Source organism: Sminthopsis crassicaudata, chromosome 6 (assembly GCF_048593235.1).
Source record: "Sminthopsis crassicaudata isolate SCR6 chromosome 6, ASM4859323v1, whole genome shotgun sequence".
Classification (NCBI taxonomy): domain Eukaryota; kingdom Metazoa; phylum Chordata; class Mammalia; order Dasyuromorphia; family Dasyuridae; genus Sminthopsis; species Sminthopsis crassicaudata.
Window position 1 is genome coordinate 6,047,336 of NC_133622.1, and position 19,954 is coordinate 6,067,289.

General features: G+C 47.6%; 1 long non-coding RNA gene across 1 annotated transcript in view; it reads right to left on the minus strand.

Moving 5' to 3' along the window:
- Window positions 1-2,121: 2,121 nt before the first annotated feature.
- The window catches only part of LOC141545639 (uncharacterized), a 373,595-nt gene continuing 355,762 nt past the window's right edge, over window positions 2,122-19,954 (minus strand). The window contains exon 5 of the long non-coding RNA XR_012483097.1: window positions 2,122-2,716. This is a non-coding gene — a long non-coding RNA (uncharacterized LOC141545639). The remainder of the gene's footprint in view (window positions 2,717-19,954) is intronic.

The window sequence follows — 19,954 nt, forward strand, 5'->3', positions numbered from 1 at the left end:
CCTCCCAGGATTTCAGGTGGGAAGTGGGACGGGAAGGCCGGGCGGATGGGCAGCCTGCCACCTTTCTCTGACACAAATAAGTCAGCCACATTTGGAGGGTATTTTAATTCCAATGACATTTCCGTCGTGGCTCCCAGACGACAATTCAATTAATTTAAACAGTAGTATGTGAAGTCCCAGGATGTGTAAGTGTTGTACTAGACACCAGGATGCAAAGGTTTTAAAAATAGCCGCTCTCCTCAGAGAGATTTCATTCTCTTACCCAGATAAATTTAACACAAAGCGAAGGAGGACAGTCTAGAGAATCTCTCCAGGCCCGGGCGCTGATGACAACAGCTGTGGAAACAGCAACTACTCCAAAGCTCGCCTGAGGTTAGGGTTCTGGGCGTTTCTTTTGCAGGAGAATGACTTTGCCTTTATCTTCCATTGTTTATTGTCATTCAGCATCAACAAGAAAGGGAGCTCCAAGTGAGATGTAAATCACCTGGTCCAGCTCTTTCTGACAGAGAGGTAAACTGAGGCAGACAAGGCCTTGCCCAGGGTCACCGGGCTAGGAAGGGTCCGAGGCTGGTTTTGGACTCTGGAAGATGAGTCCTTGTGACCTGGCCCCCTTCAGGTCCCTCACAGCTCAGGACCTTGTGACCCCTCCTCATGCAGTGTATGTTCCCCCCCCCCCTTGGCCCCTGGGATAAAAGATTAACCCCCACCCTGGCCCCTAGTGAGGCTTCATAGGATGGCATCCCCCTTGGGTGTGTGATCCTCCACAATAGCCTCTGTCCCTCCTAGGAGGTCGTCCCCAGACTTGCCTCATATTTAATTTTCTCTGTGTTCCATTGATGGACTTTTTATTTTTGCTATTTGTATTTTCTCTTTGTGTGTGTGTGAGACAATTGGGGTTAAGTGACTGGTCCGGGGTCCCACAGCCAGGGGTCCAGTGCCTGAGGCTGGGGTTGGACTCAGGCCCTCCTGACTCCAGAGCCTCTGTCCAGCCAGGAGAAAGCAGTCTTGTTGCAAGGAAGCATCATGTTCTCATGCGTCCAGCCTCTGCCTCAATGAGCAACACCGAGCTTTATAGATGCGCGTCAGGTCTCGGGTCTGTGTCTCGATTCAGGATTCTCCCTGTGCTACCAAATGTGGGAAATATGGATTAAAAATGACTGTGTTAACATTAGCAAAAAAGTCATTCGCTATTTAGAGAATTCTGGTGTTTAGGGTCACTCTTGTTCCTTCTGGTCCTTCATCCTCTGATGAGCTACAATCGATCCCTTGGTGTTTATTAATCATCTGCTGCATGCTATGCATTTTGTGTTAAGCGCTTAGTCACATCAAAGATCAGAAAGTCAAACAAAAAGAAAAGGAAGAAAATAAAGCTCTGTGGAGAGAATATCTGCTCTCCACGTGGGATAGAGAAATCTCTGTTCTCGCCTCACAATTCCTGCTTGTAAGGCACCTAGGCAGCACAGTGGAGAGACTTCTGCTCCTGCAGTCATTAAGATCCAAGTTAAAACCTGGCCTCATACCCCGTGATAAGCCAGTAAATTATTGTCTTCCTCAATTTCCTCATCTGTAAAATGAATCTGATAATAGTACCTTCTGCCCAGGTGAGAATAAAATGAGATTAAAACCCTTAAAGTGCTTTGCACAAAAGAATGTTTGTGGCAGCCCTCTTTGTAGTGGCCAGAAACTGGAAACGGAGTGGCTGCCCATCCATTGGAGCATGGCTGAATAAATTGTGGTATATGAATGTTATGGAATATTACTGTTCTGTAAGAAATGATCAGTAGGATGATTTCAGACAAGCCTGAAGAGACTCACAGGAACTGATGCTGAGGGAAATGAGCAGGACCAGGAGATCGTTGTAGACTCAACAACAATACTATATGAGGATCAATTCTGATGGACGAAGCCCTCTTCAAAAATGAGATGAACCAGATCAATTCCAATAGAGCAGTAATGAAATGAACCAGCTACACCCAGTGAGAGAACTCTGGGAGATGACTAGGAACCATGACATAGAATTCCCAATCCCTCTAATTTTGTCCGCCTGCATTTTGGATTTCCTTCACAGGCTAACTGTACAAAGTCCGATTCTTTTTGTTCAGCAAAACAACTGTTTGGACATTTATACATATATGGTATTTAATTTATACTTTAACATATTTAACATATATTCATCAACTTGCCATCTGGGAGGGGGGGAAGGAGGGGAAAAATTGGAACAAAAGGTTTGGCAATTGTCAATGCTGTAAAATTACCCAGGCATAGATCTGGTAAATAAAAAGCTATAATAAAAAAAGTGCTTTGCACAAAACTTAGGGGTCCACAAAAAAGCTAGTTATCATCATCATCATCATCATCCTGATGGAATGGTTAAGTGACTCAATCTCCAAGGATTTCTGTGTCCCCGAAACATTCTGGGTGCAAGTAATGAAGCAGTCCCTGCATTCAAGGAGCTTCCATTCTAACCCGGCAAACTTCGAGTACATGTGGTTACATGGAGCATGAAGACAAAAACATTAGAGACAGTGGGTGGAGAGGAGGGCAGTGGAGAGGATCAGGGGAGCTTTCTGGGTAGCTGGGTGTTCATCTTTAAAGCAGCCCCGAGGAGGGGTCCATTCTGGCCGTGGGGTGCTCTTTGCAAACACATGGAGAGAGGAGGTAGAGTCCGGTGTTGAACGCCAAGAGACGACCACAGAGGGGGAAGGGCAGGATGAGACTGGAAAGAGATGGAGGGCAGGCTGTTAAAGGCTGTGCCGGGCAAATAGGCCTTTGTGTTTTATGCTGGAGGCAACGGGGACTTGGTGCTGTTTATGGGATGGGGAGGATGCTGGGCTAGATTCGCATTTAAGGGAAGTCCCTTGTGTGTGGAATGGATGGGCTGGGAGACCGTGGGGCGAGGGCACTGGTCCAGGGACTGCTGTGATGAAGATCCGGGTGAGAGGCTCTGGAGTGGAGAGAAGGCCCAGGGGCATAGGGAAGGTCCAAATGGCCTGAGACTCTTCCCCAGATCATGGGCTCATCCTGGTTGCTTGAGATACCTCCGGGACCCAGGGCTAAAATGTCACATGCACAGTCTGGGCCTTAGGACCATGGCTCAGGACAGAGCCTGGGGCTGGATGCATCTCTCATCTAATTAAACCCTAGAAATGGAAATCAAACCCATGGAGCTGGTGAGATCCTCCCCGGGTAATAGAGGGAACTTGTACCATGGAGGGAGGGGGTCTGTCCAGATGATTGGCTCAGCAAAATAGGCTGAGAAGGAGCAGCAGAGCAGGAAGAACTGAGACCAGAGAACCAAGGACACCCCAGAGGGCCAACAAGACCCAGAAGGCCAACGAAACCCCAAGCACCAACGAGACCCAGAAGGCCAACAAAACCCCAAGGACCAACGAGACCCAGAAGGCCAAGAAGACCCCAGAGGGCCAATGAGACCCCGGAGGGCCAAGAAAACCTCTGAGGAACAACAAGATTCCAGAGGACCAATGAGACCCAGAGGGGCAACAAGACCCAGAGCTTTTGACCTGGGCCAGGGGCCCTCCTCAGACGGCAGATGTGCTGGGGGCACATGGCTCCGTAACCTCCCCAGGCTGCTCCTCAAGGCCATGGCCGAGCCCTGAGGCCTAAGGTGGGGTGGCCTCCCCCCGCCCTCCATCCCCATGATGATTGCTGGCTTTCTTTTGCTGCCTTTCCACGGTCCCTTTTGTGGCCCTACCTGAAGCTCTGGCTCCGGCTGAAGCTACAAGGGTGGGAGTGGCCGCCGAGTCCTGAGGCCGGGACAGGACTGGGAGAGCTGGTCCTGCCCCCTGGCCCAACCCTGCTGAGCTGTCCCACCTGCCTGCCTTGAGGGCCCCGACCCACTTTGTGGCTCATTCTGCCATCAGTGTAGTGGCCAAGATGGCGACTGAGTCCTCTCCAGCCCCTGCTTCCCAGACCTGAGTCTGAGGTGGGGCACGTGGCTCTCACTGGCTGTCCTGGTCCAGGGAGATGGACGTCCGGCCATTCCGGGGTTGGGCTAAGTGGCTGGCCTGGAGCAGCAGGGAGGGCTTTCTGGGAGGACCCTCAGGGAGCCAGGAGCATGGGGGCCCCCTTTGTGGTAAGAGGCAGTTTGGGCTGCCAGGGTCTGGCAGCACCTTCACCCAGCTCCCAGGACTAGTGGGAAGGGGCCTTGAAGGCACTGAGAGAAACCTCCTCCCTAGGGTTGCCCTCTGCTCTTGACCCCCTAGGAGGGGGTCCCTGGTAGACCAAGGGTCCAGTCCCGGGATCCACCTTTGAGCCAGCTCCTGCTCCTGAATAGGTCATGGAACCACTAGGACCCAGCCTGAGAGTGCCGGCAGCTCTCCCAGGACCGAGGTTCCTGGGCCTGCCCTGCTTTTTGGCCGGTCTTCCATGATAATCAAATGTAGACTCATAGGGCTTCCCACCATCCCACCCATCCCCCTGGGGTTCTCCTTATTAGGGGCCTGGTCCCTCTAAGTCTGTATGGCAGGACACTTAGCTGGAGTCAGGTCCCAATGGCTTCTGGGTCACTCCAAGGAAGGCGTAACCCAGTATCCTCAGCCAGATTGAGGACCCTCTCACCAGCCGCATTCTCCATGTCCAAACTCTCCTCTTCTTCCTCCTTCCCAGGTCTACTTTAAAAAATCCAATAGTCTAAAAATGTCAAAATTAATTTTGTTTCTTAGCATTTTAAAAATATTTGCATTTTTGTATCATTTATTTTTCTCATCTGGAGCTTTTGCATGTAAAATGTTTTACTCAACTTTTGTGGAAGGCCCCCCTTGTACTTGATTCTCATGCTCAGCTTTGTAGTGTTTGAGGTTTTGAGCTCTTTGCTTTTGAAATTGCCCATTAGGTCCCTCGCTCTTTCTCTTTGTGGCTGTGTAGTAGTCCTACATGGCTCAAAGGGAGATTCCTTCTTAGCTGACTGTCTTTTTCTTGGATGTTTGAAAAAAATTAGTATCTGACACTGACGTTCAAAAAGTTAGCTACTATGAAGTTTCAAATGTGAGATTTTCCTCCGTAATATTCTGTAACTTTGTTATCTGTAGCAAGAAGTACTATAAAGTACTATAAATTTGATTAATAAGTCCTTTGTTGTCTATAGCAAGAATTTGTAGATATTTCTCATATTATTTAAGAAGTGCTTTATTTAGATTTAGTGTTTCTCAGAGGCTTGTAACCCTCAAGTTGTCTTTAGGAATCTTCTTCCTGTTAATCCCTTTGGCGTGTGTAAAATTCATGCAGTCATTCAAAAATTTTTGTTTCTCTTTTGATAAGTTTTCTTTCACTTATGTATTTTATAGTTCTAAATCTATCATTCTTTTTTTTTTTTTTAAGAATCTCTGTTATAAATAATGACAAATGTTGGAGGGGATGTGGGGAAATTGGGACACTAATACATTGCTGGTGGAGTTGTGAAAGAATCCAGCCATTCTGGAGAGCAATCTGGAATTATGCCCAAAAAGTTATCAAACTGTGCATACCCTTTGACCCAGCAGCGCTACTACTGGGATTATATCCCAAAGAAATACTAAAGAGCGGAAAGAGACATATATGTGCCAAAATGTTTGTGGCAGCTCTTTTTGTTGTAGCTAGAAACTGGAAGATGAATGGATGTCCATCAGTTGGAGAATGGTTGGGTAAACTATGGTATATGAAGGTTATGGAATATTATTGCTCGGTAAGAAATGACCAGCAGGAGGAATATAGAGAGGCCTGGAGAGACTTAAATCAACTGATGCTGAGTGAAATGAGCAGAACCAGAAGATCACTGTACACTTCAACAACGATACTGTATGGGGATGTATTCTGATGGAAGTGGAAATCTTCAACATAAAGAAGATCCAACTCACTTCCAGTTGATCAATGATGGACAGAGGTAGCTACACCCAGAGAAGAAACACTGGGAGGGGAATGAAAATTGTTAGCACTAATATCTGTCTGCCCAGGTTGCATGTACCTTCGGATTCTAATGTTTATTGTGCAACAAGAAAATGATATTCACACACATGTATTGTATCTAGACTATATTGTAACACATGTAAAATGTATGGTATTGCCTGTCGTCGGGGGGAGGGAATAGAGGGAGGGGGGGTAATTTGGAAAAATGAATACAAGGGATAATATTATAATATATATATATATATATATATAATAAAAAAAAACAATAAAAAAAAAAAAAGAATCTCTGTTATTTTGGAGAGATTTTCCATCAGAGGTTCTAAAGTGTCTCTTCTGTTTTTTTTATTTGTGAATTCTTTTTTGAAAAACTCAGAACTTAATTCATTCTTAATTTAAAAATTATTAATATTTTATTTTGAATTATTTTGGATTTGTTGCTATTGTTCCATGATCCTTAAAGATCTTCAGATCCCCAGTGATCCTATAGATCTGTTTTCATCTAGGATTTTGAGGCTCGTTTTCCTTAACACATAATACTCATTAAGTGTGTCATGGCCTTTTGGTGAACTTTTAATAATTTTCTTTTATCTTTATGAGTCTCCCTTTTGCTTCTTCCTGAACTCTTGGACTTTCTCTTTCAGCATTTTCCCTTGTATTCTCCGTTGCTTAACTCCGTTTTCCTCTTCAGTCTTTGGCTCCCTTCTTTTCTACCTGGGGACATCTCTCGCCCTCCTCCTAGGACTCTTCAAGTTCTGGGGTGCAGCAAGCTCAGCCCAGGTGGTCCCCTATGGGCCCTTTTCTCCCCTTTTCCTTCTGGTGATCGTCATGTCTCACTGTTCCTTTCCCTTGTCTCAAGGGTAGAATCAACATCTTCTGCCTTTGTGGGGGGCAAGGGGCTCAGAGTGCATCCCTGCCAAAGTGGCACCAGAGGGGCAACTCAGACCTTGTGCCCTCTGTGTGGGGTAACTGGGGAGTCTAAGTGTTTGTGTCTTCCAGTGTTATTCCATGTCACCTCCATATACCTCACCCTTTTTGTATTCTTTTCTTGACTCAGTTTCTTTGGTGAATCTTTTTAGATTTTGGTGAACTTTGGGGTAGTTATTCAGAAAACTATTATTCCATCATCTTGACATTGATATGACTAGATTACTTTCTCCTTTGCATCATGGCGGTGAGCTTCTATATCTGGATGAGACCATAGACATTAACTAATACAATTTAGGTGACTGTTGACATTTAATGAAAGAAGGGAAAAAGTGAGTGTCTCTTTCACCTTCCCTTTTGCATACTCCATAACTTTTTTTTGGACCCCATTAGTGTAAAATCCACGTAGACAGTCCTAGAATATTCATGTTCACCTAACTGAACTGAAATCTGACGGAAATCTATCTCCTTTTTTTTTTTTTTTTTTTTTTTTTTTTACAAAACACATGCACGGGTAATTTTTCAACATTGACCCATGCAAAACCTTCTGTTCCAAATTATCTCCTCCTTCCCCCCATCCTCTCTCCTAGCTGGCAGGTAGTCCAATACATGTTAAATATGTTACATACATGTTAGATGCAACATATGTCTACTTATTTATACAGTTATCTTGTTGCACAGGAAAAATCAGATCAAGAAGGAAGAAAAAGAAAAACTGAAAAGAAAACACAATGCAAGCAAATCACAACAGAGAGAGTGAGAATGCTAGGGCGTGGACCACACTCAGTTTCTATGGTCCTCTCTCTGGATGTGGACGGCTCTCTTCCTCCCTGAACTGGTTTGAATCAGCTCATTGTTGAAGAGGGCCTCGCCCATCAGAATTGATCATGGTGGAATCTTGTTGTTGCCTGTACAATGATCTCCTGGTTCTGCTCACTTCACTCAGCATGACTGAAATATCTCTCACTTGGCTTAGGATTTCATGACCTTGGTTAGCTTAACCTTATCTTCGCATTTGAAGATTTTCCTGTATGTTACCTATTTCAGATAATTTATTAAGAAGTTCAATATAGGGAGTCTTTAGGCCAATTTCTGGGAAATTAATTAATTTTTATTATAATAATAAATAATTAATCAATAAAATTAATCTGGAAAATCATCTCCTTTTGTTTCTTTCCCTTAAACCGCTTCCCAATGCCATGATTTTGGGTAATAAGCTCATAATGGGAGACTTCTCTGCCGAGCAGCTCATTCCTCCAAAGCCAACAACCCATAAAGCATTACCAAGTGCTTTTCTCCTTCCGCCCCACTGGGGTAGTCCATGCGGTTTTCTGATCCCTATTTTTAACAGAGATTGAGAAATGAAAGGGCATGTTCATGGCCACAAAGCTACTAAATATCGCAGGTGAGATTTGAACCCAGATCTCAGCTCTCTTCCTGCTATGTTAATGTACCCGCTTCTCCCCCAAATGTACCAACTATTTTAGAGAATATTGAAATATTCTCTTTAAAATTGTAACATTCTCTGGTTTTCTTGGAGTCTCTGGGAGCAGTCCTTGTTTCAGTTCAGTATCACCACACGAGTAGCCGGGGCTAAAGTCCAAATCCTTAATTGTCTCTTTCCAAGTCCCGCCTCCTTTCCTGGGTCCTGGTTAGCTTTCTTAGAGGCCTGCCTCTCTCCTTGGTTCTGAGAGCTTGAGCTCCCGCCTCCTCCTCTGCCTCTGCATCTCTGGGAATCCAGAGGTTGGTGCTTCGGCCTCAGCCACCACAAAGGGGGACGATGGGGTGCGTGTGTCTCAGCCTCCCAGAGCTTCTAGTGCGCTTGTCCTTCTGGCCCTGAGACCTCCTCCTTATGTGAGGACACACCAGTCGTTACATCACCAGGAAACCATTATTTGTCGGAGGTTCAAATCGGTGCTAATCTAGGTCTAACCCCTGTCTCCTCAATTCCTCTCAGCACCTTGCTTCAAGTTCTGGCCCAAACATCTCCTTGTAGGGTCAGATCAATCACACTGAACCACGCTCGGTGCGTAACTAGTGTCTCTATCCCCTCCACTGACTTAGAGCCTTGTAAGAACCTCTGCTTCCAGTTCAGAGTTCTGGCCCCTACCAGACATGGAGGGGAATGGCCGGCTGAGAAGGCGGCCAGCTTCAGACTGGGGAAAGGCGGCCTAATTCACCCTATTCTAGAACCCGGAACCTCCGGGACGGACCCAGGCTCCGCCGCTCTGAAGCTTTGGGAGGCCTGCGGGTGGGAGAAGTCTTTCCAGGTACAAAACCGGCCCTCCCGCTTTACAACTGACCTCGTCCCGCCCTCTGGCAGCAGCAGAGTTAAGTGGGAGGTGGGAACCGCCGGGTTTTCTTATGAGGAGCACCCTTCAAATGCTGGAAGACACTTCTCCCTTCTCCCCAATGACTTCTTCTTGCAGATTAAACTCCGCACTGCACAGAGGGCTCCTCTCGAGGAAACCCCACATTTCTTGCATAAAGAACAGTTATCAAGACACCTGAGCGAACAGGCATTTCCTCAGCCCGGGCAGTGTCCGGCACCTCCGGCCCTGCCTTCGGGTAGCTCGCGGCCTGGGGGCGGGGATTTGATTCATAAAGCCCGGGGTAGGGTAAAGCTTGGAGCCGATGGACACTGGGTTTAAGTGGAGTAGCGATTTTCCGGGAAGTTGGCTGCCGAGGTGAGCAGGTTCCCGGATCATATAATGCGGATGATTTGGCCTTGACAACACTATTGGGTTTTTTCCCCACAAGAAGGGATTTTTCTTCACCCCCTCCCGTGCATTCGAACCGGTTGGCAAGCCTGCCTCAAAACGCGTCCACACCTGGGGTAGCATCCCCTCCCCCTGACTCGCTGTGCTGAGTCAGGGTTTTTTCCGGGACACGAAGCCCGAAGCGGTAGGCTCCTTTGATGTTTCCAGGTTTTTAACAGTCAGTGTACGGCATTATCCGCACTTTTAGTACTTGCGCCATTTTCTGAGGTTTGGCGACTATGAAGGTCTGTTCTGTCAGCCGGCGGCGGCGGGAGGGAGGCGGTCCTTTCTGTTCTGGGAAACATCTGGAAAACTGGGCAAGCACCGAGAGGGGGCACAGCTCTGTCCCATCGGCCACGGCCGCCTCCGATCAGGGCCCTCGCCCAAGGAGGCCCTTTGTGGGCTCGGTTTGTAACAGCTGCTTTCCGGAGATAATTTAGACTTCGAATGTGACCCTGCAGCGGAGGCTTTGTTTTGGGCCAGCTCCCTTCGGAGCACTTCCCGCTTCACAGAGTGCATTTTTTTTTTAACATTCTCCAATGAGAACTATAGCGTGCACACTCACTCACGCACACAGGTACACATCACACACGTCACACACATTATACACTCTCACTCTCACACACACTTCTGCCGTTTGGATTCAGACACCGACAGGTAGAGCGCCACCAGCAGGTGGGCGGCGGGCGTTTCGCGCGGATAAATCCCCTGCACTTTCCGCTGCTGCTCTTCATGCGGCCGGCAGATGGCAGCCTTCCCCTTTTTTTCTCTCCGCAGGCCTGCCGGACCCCGCTCCCGCCAGTGAAGTTTGCGGACAGAAAGTCCCCCGCCCCCGCCCCCATCTCTCTGCGGCCGGGCGCACGTTTTCTGGCCGCGCGCTCGTTATTTCCCACCTCGGGCTTCCTCGGCAGCGCCGAGCGCTCCCTGAGTGAGATCTCAGGCACGGATCTGCTCCGGCCGCCGCCATCACCCAATGCCTCCGTTTCGGCCCCCCTCCCCCCAGCCCAGTCCGTTCTTGCCACGGAGTCACGCACATCCTCCACACAACCACATTACGGGAGCAAAACCGTGATTTGAGAAACTGTCGATCCCACGGCTCGGGGCTGCGGTTTGGCCCGCATTCCGACTCTCCCAAGTGGGTGATTTCCGGACCCAGGACGGCGAGAGCGGCGGAAGTGACCCGCCCCATTAGACCAGAAAGATTTTATGCTTTGTTTACATCGGGGCGAGAAACCTAAGGGGAAACCGACCCCTGAGTTCTCAAAGTTAAACAGCTGGTGCTTAGCTGAACCGGAGATTCCGGAGGAAGCACCGGCCGCCGCGCCGTGAAGGGCCGGAGCCCGAGCGCTTCGCTGGGGAGCGCTCGCTGGCCGGGCACAGATCCCTCTGCTGCACTCGGTGTCCCGGCCTTTGGCCACGTCCCCCCGCCGCCTCTGCCCTGCGCACCGCGGCCGGGAGGACGGATTAATACGGAATGTGGGAGGGTGAACAACGAGGCGCACGAACTGAATCCCATCGTTTGGGTTTCTAATCATGGGAAATGAGAATCCCAGCATGTTCGGGGCCTCGGAGATCCGCTGGTCTCAGCTCCCGGTTACAAAGGAGCCCCGGGGGGGGGGGGGCGCGGAGAGACCCGGATCTGCGCTCCGAGGGCCAGGGGCCAAACCCAAACTCCGGCCTCTACCTGTGGGACAAGGGGCGGGGCGGCGCACTCCCGGGCCTGCCTCGGGCCCCCGCCGCAAAAGGAGGAGGCTGGGCCTGAGGTTCTCCAGGGCTTTAGATCACACGGTCTGGAAGAAGGCCTCGGGGCGGCGGGACTGCTGGGAGGGGCAGCCAGGGACCGCCGCAAGGCTCTCAGCCCGGCCCCAATCTGCCAAACGGGGCTCCGTATCCCGGCGGGGGGTGGGGTGCGGTGGCGTCCCCAATCCCCGCAGGGACTTTAATTCATCCTGCTCTTTACGCGCGCGCGCACACACACACTCACTCACACACACACTCACACACTCACTCACACACACACTAGATAGATAGAGGCTTAAACACAAGGAAACATCCGAAGCTCCAGGCGCTCCTTTCCGGCTGCAGTAGCAAAGGCAGCCCAGCCAGCCGAGCTGCTGACTTCCCAGATAAGACGTGGCCGGAGCCCGGATGCTGGGACGGGGCGGCCAGCTTGAGCCCCTCGAACGGGCCTCGTCTGGGCCCGAGCCGGGAAGTTCCGGCTTGGACCTGGAGCTAATGAGCAAAGGCGAGAGCAGTAGAGGCGCGGGGGGAAGGTGACCGCGAGGCCGTTTTCCCGCAATTTCATTGACAGCTTTGGAAGGAAGACGTGAGGCTGCCGCAGGGAGCTGACTGCACTGGGCCCGAGTCTGCGCCTACGCCAAGCCGGTCACCTCCGGGACCTCAGCTTCTTTGTCTGTCAGAAGGGAATGGCGGCATTTATGTTACCTCTTAGTAGTATATCACGTATTATATCATATATTACCCACAATACGCAGTAACATAATCATTAGGGGTTTGTGAGAATTGTTTGATGGACCTTAAAGTGCGCTACAAGTGCGGAAGATTGTAGCTGTGGATTCCGAGTCGGTCAGTGGGCTCCCCCGGGTCGGCGCCCCCACCCCGCTCCTCGGGGCTAGAATGAAGGCCCGGGCCTTTAGCGCGGCCGGTGCCGGCGGGAAGGACGCGGGGCCCGGGAGGCGGAAACAGACAAGTCCAAAAGATACAGGAAGCTTCTGCCTGTTGGCTGGGGCGGTGGGGGGGAGAGGGAGATGGGGGTGGGGAGCTGATTCACAAACGAGAGGGAAATGAGCGCGGGCCCAAAGCTAGCACATGCCCAGGGGATCGCAACCGCGCTCGGCCCGGAGCTAGCATCTCCTCTCGGGCGGGGGCTCACGGGAAGGACAAGCACTTGTTTCCTCATTCACACTCTCTTCCTCGGAACTACTTTCCCTGGTATAAAAGCCGGGGTGTCGGCGGAGCTTGGTGAAGGTGATTTTGAAATAACTCTGATCAAAGGGGTTTAGAGCTAAGGCTACGAGGCCTCTTTTGAGACGGGAGCGGCCGCGTCAAGACCAAAAAACAAATCAAAAAACAAAAGAGGAGGCTTTTGGGAGAAAAAACAAAAGCCAGTTGAATCAACCACAGTGCAGCTCCTCGCCCTGAAAGTCGCTCTTAAAAAACAATTCCGCGCACCATTGATTTTTATATAACAGCTCCCGGCTTTCTCTTCATACTCTCCGGGTCATTTAGTCCCCTCCTCCGCCTCGCGGCCGGCCGGGGAGATGGAGTCGGCGGAACACATCTGGCCCAGTCCATGCCCCAGTGATTTTTCGGGGTGGGAGTCGCCTCAAGGGTGCGCGCTGTACCTGGGTTCTCCTTATTGTTCAGGATAAAGGCCTTCAAGCCTCTGGGGGGGGTCACTGAGCTCTGGAAATTTCATTTGGTGGCAATTTAGGGGGAAAAAACTTCGAGAACCCCGAGCCGCTGATTTTCCCCTAGATGAGGATGACGTGGGCTGGCACTGAGCCAGGCTGGGGCAGAAACGTCACGGAGCGGGTCGTACTCCAGTGTACATAAGCACAGACCTGGGGAGGTGCTAGAAATTGTCTGAGGGAAGCAGGCTTCGTGTGAAAGATGAGGAAACAGAAATCTAGAGAAGGGAGAGACGTGGCTAAGCAGACAGCAGGCGGCCAAGCCAGAACGTGCTTTTGCGTCTGCTTTCCTGGACATTTTATCAGACTCGGATAATGCTTCATTGGTCACTGGGGACACTCCAGGCAGGGGCCAGTACGGCCTGTCATTAGGGCTCTTTAAGCAAAAACCAGATGACCCAGAGCCCAGCCCTTGCCAGCAGCTGTGTCCGGGCGGGCCACGGGGAGGCCCCTGGCCGGAGAAGGCGATTGTTGTTGACTTTAAGTGGGCCGAAGGGGGACAAGCGGGGAGGGGCCCTGAGGGACTGACTCCCCAAGGGAGACCTTTTGTTATCCTAACTAGGCCTTTGTTGACCCCACAGCTAACGCAGCCAATCACAAGGCCAGAGTATGATGTCACTCCCCCAGGGGGACCCTCCGATTTTGGCTGCTGACCACATCACAGTGCTAGGCTCCTCAGGAACCACCACCTGTGGCTGCCAGTTCATTAGAAATTATTTGTCCGGCCGCTAGGGGCGCAGTGGATAGAGCACCAGCCCTGAGTCAGGAAGACCCGAGTTCAAAAGTGACCTCAGACACATAACACTTCCTGGCTGTGTGACCCCGGGCCAGTCACTTACCCCCCATTGCCTCAGCAAGACAAAAACAAGACTTAGTCTTCCCCCTCATTAATGGTGAGGTTGAGTCCCCCAGGGGAGCTTAATCCAAGCCCTTTCCCTTGTTCTTTGCTAAACTCCCTTTGGGATTTTTTGTGCTAGTCAATGGCCTTCCCGACAAAATCTTCGCCTCCTGACCTGGGGAAGGGCTACGCCCACGCTCCTTCGGGACACTCACTCTGGGACCCCGGCCTGAGACCCCACACGTTCTTGGAGTCCACAAGGATCGTACGGGAGGCCCGGAACACCCGCGTCTTTTTGGTGATCGGCACTTCTGTGCCCATCAGATACATTGCAAAGGGCATTCTTAATTCAGCTGTAGGCTGGCGTGGGGGCCGATGGGACGCCCCCCAGCTCTGATCTCCTCTGATTCTGGGGGATCGTTTCCCCTTTGTGCGGGTGGGCGGGGCCAGGTGCGCAGAGGGAGAATTCTATCAGCACCAGCTCCATTGGCTTCGAAACAAAACTACGGAAAATAATTCTCTAGGATTCTGCTCACTTTAAAATGCAAAGGCCCCCATTCTGTAAGCATAAAGAAGGTGGTGTTTCACTCCTTTCTCTCTCTGAACTACATCCTACGTCTTGGAGTTCTAGACCCGAGAGAACTTGAGACGGTTTGGCCTAGAGCCTGATGGCCCAAGTCCTAGAACTGCCTGTTGTTCTCCCGAGTATTTCTAGGGATAAAGATCCCGTGGTCTTCTGCAGTGTCTGCTTTACTATGCTCCTCTTGCGTTAATTTAAGCATGCTTCTTTTCGCCAAGGCCGGGCCCGGGAGCAGACGCCAGCCGTGGTCTTGTTCCGGAAGCCGCCATGGCCCCAGCGAGCTTGCTTTGGTGTTTGCCGCGCTCTTTACGCGCGCGCGCTCTCTCATTGGTTCCCAGCCCTACGAAGGAGGAACCGACGCTTCCAATCGCAGACGAGGGTAAAGGACTCGCTGAAGCTCCGAGATGCTTGACACGAGTGGGGGCAGCAGCCGCCTCCAGCCCGCGTCCGGACACCCCAGGCTTTTCTAACCCGGGAAAGGACTGAATCTGGTAGGATGGCATGGAGAAGAGGCCGGGCAGATTTCCTTCGGATTCAGTACTTTCAGCTCCGACTTCTCGAAGCTCTGAGACACACCAGAAGGCCCCAGGCCTGGCTTCCGCCGGGCTGCCCGCGGGCGGCAGGGCCTGGCCTGATTTGTGTTCTTGTGTCCACGGGTGAGGGCGAACCTCTGGGATTCACGCCAATGCTTCGCCGTGGTCTTCCTCCGAACGAGCACGTGGCTGTAAGAGGATTTCTTTAGGTGGAGAAAATGGCCTGTCGTGACAGTCTCTGGAGAAGGAGCGCGAGCCACAGGTTCGCGCTTTTGGAGCATCCGCCTTTGCTCCCTGTGGCCTGCGATGAGAGTTTATAGAATTTCTTTTTTGTCTGTGCAGCTTAAAATGTACCGAAGAGCTTAACAACAAACTGTGGTCAATTTAAAATCCAGAAATGGTTCTTTTATTGGAAGTTGTAAGCAGTCACCCACCTAGAACCGTCCGTGGCTCAAACATACTCAAATGATGCACGTGTTTCTTTCAATGGAAACTTGCGTTCTAAGGCTTAGAGCTTGGATCTCAAGTGCTGTTCTAACATGGCCAAGACGCGGCACGTACCCTACTGAGAGCTCTATACGTGACTCACCAGATGCATACATTACCTCCAAGTAAGTGGCTGTCCAGTCTGGATGAAGGAAGAGAAATTTGTGAAATTAGGGGGATGTTTTATAAGAAGTGCATAATAAAAGTAGAAACCACAATAATGTACAAGTAATGTTTCTTACTTCCTCCATTAAAGTCCTTCTTGGATGTCTCATCGTGATCTGGAAGCGAGTCCAAGCTGTTGAGGGCAATGTCTCTGAATAGCAGTTTTGGAAGGTTCTGTTGGAATGGAAAGGCTTCAGATATTGTCCCAGTGATGCACTTTTGTGTCTGAAACCCGAGAAATGTTCATTTAAATGTGGAGAGGCTCTTGGCCAGAGGACGGCTATCAGGCAGTGGACAGGTTTTTGTCCTGTCCGTGTACTAATAGGTGAAGGTTCCCAGATAATTTAAATACTTACAGAAAGTCCTTATTTCTTAGAGTATATTTAAAAGTTTCTTATTATGTGTATCTTTAGAGTGACAGAAGATAACACAAATCCAAAATTTAGGGCATTTCTACATCTTTAAAATCACTCTACATCATATTCTCTACGATTTAGAAAATCTGAATTCCCACAAGTTTCTTCCCTGTTACATAAATTTCCTGCTTCATTTTCTTCAGTAGTTCTTCATTGCCTAATTCGAAAAATTCATCCTCAGTATGAAACTCAAAGTCCTTCTTAGAGAAGGCTGACCTCTTTTTAGCCTTATCTTAATACATTCCTTTTTGCATACTATAATCATTATAATGATGATGATCGTTAGCATTTACATAGAGCTTGAAGGTTTGCAAGTCACATTACAAATGGTATCTCACTTGATTCTTGCAACAATCATGGAAATAAATACTATTATCATTATCCCTATTTTACAGTCAACAAAACTGAGGTAGACAGAGGCAAAATGGCCATGGCTTCCTGTAAGCGTCAGAGGCTGGATTTGAACTGAAGTTAAATTCTTTCTCCAAAGATTACTTGCCACGTGATCTTGAATGTCGGACTAAACTTCTCTAGGCCTCCATTTTCTCATCAGTAAAAGTGAGACAATTGCTCTAAATTTATCTCCAAGGTCCTTCTCAGGTCCCAGTTCTCGAAACTTAGGGTCTATTTCTGCCTCATTCTCTGCCTCATGAAGGAAATGATATTATAGAGGAGGATCTGAATCACTGGACCAGCACTTAAGATATAGAAATTGATAGTTTCTTGGCCAGGAATGGAGTGGTTGGCAAAAATACATAATTGCCTAGAAACTTATGAATCTGATCAAGAAGACTTTAAATGGAAATTAGAAGGGAAGGAGACAAGGGACAAGACATCAGGGATGGACATCTGGACCCCAGCCCAAGCCTGGGGTGGGAGAGGACAGGAAGAAGTATCTAACTTCAGTGTCCGGTCAGACTGGCCCAGATTACAGTGATGGTGGAGTGGGAGAGCTCTGGGACCTTATGTGGCTCCCTTGTCTTTAGAGGTTTCCCTCTGGGTCTCTTTTCTTTTTATGTGGCTCTGTTGCTATACCTTTGAGTTGGTTAAGGTGAAATTTAATAGGACTAAGTACAGAATAATGTGTTTAAATTGAGAAAATATAAAGTATAGATGGGGAAATAAGACTAAACAAACAGTTAATTTTAGTAGATCAGAAGCTTAATATAAATTGATAGTGGGACACAGTAGCCCCCCCCAAATGTCATGCTGAAAAGCACAGAGGGCTGAGAAGTGATAATACTTGGGGGTTAGGGGCTCATTCCCATTGTATCAAGGAGAGAAACACACTCAACCAGCAGACTCTTGAGGACGGGATAAGGGAGGGAGGAGGTTCGATGACTTAGGGTAAATGTGATAGCCCTCTCCAAGCACACGACAAAGGTTGTCACGGAATCACCAGGAACATGAAACTCCTCCTGATCTTCCTGGAAGCCACAACTATGGGCAGCAGGTGGTAGCGAGAGAGGCAGATTTTAGCTGAAGAGATGGAAGAACTCCTAATATTAGAGTTTGGCAAAAGGGTAGTGAGTGGCTTTAGTGACTCCATAGGCACTAAAGAACATAGGAGTCCTTAGAGCGGAGGCTGGCTGAATGGGCTTAAAACATTTAGATGGTATTCGTTTTCAGGAATTAGTTGACCCACAAGGTACTTTTCAACCCAGATTGTCTGTTTATAAACATTTCCCTTTCTCCAAGGTTCAATAACATTTTTGATTATATTAAGTTATTTTTTTTTTTTAAATAAAAGCAATGCAACCAAGATTAGAAGGAAGGCAGAAAGCTGGGCCACAATTTTTATAGCAGGTGATCCTGATAAAGACCTTATTTCTCAAATAAATAGATAAGTGAGTTAAATTTATAAGAATACACGTCATTTGCCAATTGATGAATGGTCAAAGGATATGAAGTCAGTTTTCAGATAAAGAGATTAAAGACATCTATACTCATATAAAGAAATGCTCTAAATCACTTTTGATTGGAAAAATGCAAATTAAAACAATCCTGAGGTACCAGTCCATACTTATCAGATTGGCTAATATGACAGAAAAAGAAAAAAGATACAGGTTAGAGAAGATGTGGGAAAATTGGTGGAGCTGTGATCTGATCTAACCATTCTGGAGAGCAATTTGGGACTATGTCCAAAGGGCTGTCAAACTATAATAAAAAGGGCATACCCTTTGATCCAGCAATACCACTACTAGGTACATATCTCTAAGAGATTACAAGAAGGAGGAAGGGTCTACATGTACAAAAATATTTATACTAAATCTTTTTATGGTGGCAGAGAACTGGAAATTGAGGGGATGTCCATCAATTGGGGAAGGACTGAACAAATTGTGATACATGAATTAATGGAGTAATATTTTGCTCTAAGAAGTGATTAGGCAAATTTCAGAAAAACCTGGAAAGATTTCTATGAACTGATGCAAAGTGAAGTGAGAAGAACCAGATAGAGCTTGGACACTATGTCCACAACATTGAAGCTATGACACTTAACTCTTCTCAGCAATACAGTGAATTCCCAAAGACTCAGGATGGAAAATGCTATCCACACCCAGATAAAGACTGAGAAGAGTCTGAATACAGAAGGAAACATACTATTTTTCACTTTGCTCATTATTTATTTACTTATTTTTTACAGTTTTTTTCTTTTAACCTGTTTCTTCTTTTTCAAAGTGATTAATATGGAAATATGTTTTATATGATTGCACATACATAATGTATATCAAATTGTTTACCATCTTAGGGTGTTAATGGTGAGGGATAGAGGTAATTTGGAACTCGAAATTTAAAAAAAATGAACATTAAAAATTTTCTTTACAAATAATTTGAAAAATACTATTAAAAAGTCAGAATGGCTATATTACATCTTTTTGTGTAGGTTAGGAGTAAGTGTAATTTTTTGGAAAAAAAAGAGGGGATATCCTTGAAAGTTACTTGATAGTGGCTTAGCACTTAGACATTTTCTTCTATAAGAATCAACTTTTCACCTGGTTTGTTGTGAATGGGTTTAGCTGTTACTGCTCCATAAATTTATTTCTACCTATTTGTCCTACTTTCTTGTTAGACGCTAAACCCCTTATGGCCAGAGTTTATGTCTAAGTAGAGAGGGAGTGGGGTACAAAGAAGTGAAAATATATATCCACCAATATCATGGCTGATGTGGGCAAATAATATTGTTTGTTGACATTAGACCTAGCCACTTTCTAGGACCATACTCAAGTTATTGTTATTATTGTTTAAAAAATACTTTTCTAATTGCAGATCATTACGAATCACTTAAAAGATTGTTCCTACACATTTATAATAGGAGAAATGCATTTCAAAACGACTTCCAGGTTTCACTTTAAACTTTTGCAAATTGGCAAAGATGATAACTGATGAAGTAATCAATATCGAAGGAATTGTATGGAAATATGGGCGTATCATAAAGTACTACTGGAGGAAGTGTGAATTGGTTTGACCATTCTGGAAAGCAATCTGAAGATACAAAGATATCTGTGCCCTAAAACTCATTAAGTGCTCCAAGAAAATCAGTGATAAAAAGATCTCAAATACATCAAAAATATTTCTGGCAGCATTTTTATAGTATCAAAGAACTGGAAACAAATAAATCCTTGTGGATTGGAGAAAGGCTCAAGGAGTTGGGGCACTTAAATGGAAAGGAATGTTATAATGTAAGAAATGATGAGTGTGAAATGTGGAATGACTTCTGTGAGTGAGCCCCAAGTGGAACCAGAAGGTAAACTTTTGGTGACTACCCCCAAATAAATGAAAACAGCAATAACAAATCCAAAAAGTGAATGTTTTGAAACTATGGATCAAACTTGGAGCAAAGATGAAAAAAACACTTCCCTTCCTCCTTTAAAGGGGTGAGGGGCTAAGGGTATAGGACTAGAGTCCCAGACTTTGCTGATG